The sequence below is a fragment of the Micropterus dolomieu genome, linkage group LG10, assembly GCF_021292245.1.
Source record: "Micropterus dolomieu isolate WLL.071019.BEF.003 ecotype Adirondacks linkage group LG10, ASM2129224v1, whole genome shotgun sequence".
Taxonomy (NCBI): domain Eukaryota; kingdom Metazoa; phylum Chordata; class Actinopteri; order Centrarchiformes; family Centrarchidae; genus Micropterus; species Micropterus dolomieu.
Window position 1 is genome coordinate 3952036 of NC_060159.1, and position 2101 is coordinate 3954136.

Genomic DNA, 2101 nt, shown 5'->3' on the forward strand with positions numbered 1-2101 from the left:
GTACAAGGACTGAGCACATGCCTTCATCAGCAGACATTAAAAGGTCATTGGTGACTTTAAGCAGGGCAGTCTCAGTGCTGTGGTACTTCCTGAAACCAGACTGAAACTTTTCAAATAATTTGTTATTTTCCAGTACAGTGAGCAGCTGTTTGGACACAATTCTTTCTAGAATCTTTGCAATAAAAGGCAGTTTTGAAATTGGTCTAAAATTTTGTGGGAGGGAGGGATCTAAACCAGGTTTCTTTCAAAGTGGGTTCACGCAAGCTGTTTTAAAATAATCAGGGACACAACCAGTAGATAGGGAGCTGTTGAAAACAGAGATCAAATGGGGCCCAACAGAATCCATTACTTTCAGTAAAAACTTTGTAGGTATTACATTAAGTGGGCTGGAGGACACTCTCATTTGTGATACTGTTTTTAAAAGCTCAGACAAGTCGATGGGATAAAACTGGTTAAAACTCTCTTGTTGCTGGTGAGGAACCTCTGAGTAAGAGGCCGCGGGGGTAATAGAGGCTCTGATTGACACCACCTTATTGGTAAAATAAGATAAAAACAATTCACAGTCATCATTACTTCCAGCTGAGGCACAAGGAGGGGTTGGGTTTACCAGCTGATCCACAGTCTTAAACAGAAACCTGGGATTGTGTTTATGTGTAGTAATGAGTTCAGAAAAATAGTGTGTTCTCGCATCCTTAACCATGTTATTGTAGTTAATTAATAAATCCTTCAGACTGAGGTAATGGACTTTAGATTTTTTCCATCTGCACTCTGCTTTCCTGCATTCCCTTTTTAGGCTGCGAATGCTGTCATTTATCCAGGGTTGCTTACTAGCTTTAGACGTAGGCCTAACCTTTAGAGGAGCAGTAATATTTAGTGACGACAAGCAGATATGATTGAAGTGATCGACCAGATTGTTGGTGTTGGAATCAGACAGGTGTTGGCTTTGGCTCTGAAAGAATGCGCAAAACTTTGAAACGCTTTGTTCATTAAAGATACGAGAACACACGGAGCTTAGTGAGGCGGAATGAGTAACAGGCGAATCACAGCTAAAAACAATACATCTGTGGTCAGATATGGTCATGTCCACTAATTCCACAGAGGAAATGCTGACACCCAGAGTGTATATATACACTCATCTACTGTATCTCATTTTTGTATGGAACATTTTGCTTTTCAAGAGTGGCATAAAGGGAAGAAAAACTTTATCTTGTTATAAAACCCTGTGTCATAAAATGGTAAATAAATCCACCATGTACCTTGTACTTGGCCTTAAATAAGCCAAAACCAATTTTACATACTAAAATAAATATGCTGGATGTATACCAAATTGTTCATTTTCACCGAAAAGGTTTAAGTCCAATTTCATTGACTTCATTCACATGACAAGTTTTTTAAATAATTAATAATAATTAACACATTGAAGACATGATTCATGAAAATCAGTAAAACTTGTGCATTGCTGCCAGAATTGCCAATGACAGCAGTATTACAGCGGTTCAGGAAAAATACTGTAATCAGGTGAAAAGTTTGCATCTCTTCCAAGTTTTCTTTAAGAGGCTTAAGAAAAAACACCTCATCACTAGGTGGTGTTTGACACCTTATTTTGGAAGTTCAACCCAAGTGAAAAATGGATTGAAAACTTAATTATAAAAGCAGAACTGTCATCTTTAAAGTCAAGATCTTCTCACTCGAGCAACAAACAAACATGAGCTGCTGTCAGACACATACACTGGAGCTGATATCCTGCCAGTTGGCCCCTGACAGTAAGAGGCATTGAGGTTCACGGCACCAGCTTGTGTTTCTGTTTTTAAGTGTGTGCATACAATGTTGTGCACATGCCTCATATGTGTGTCTGTGTCATGTGTCCATCATGTAACATTGTACATTACCATTACTGTAAGCCACTTATCCACAGTGGGACCAAAAGAGGCTTACCAGAGCAGAGGCCAACTCAGTCTGTTTATAGCCAAAAATTAAAAGTGCTATTTCTTTATTTAGCTCAGGGGGAGATATATTCTCCATCCCTCGATTATTATTATTATCTTGCTCAGAGTACGATGCAAAAAGCATCATGAGCATGACATGAATAGCACAAATCAGT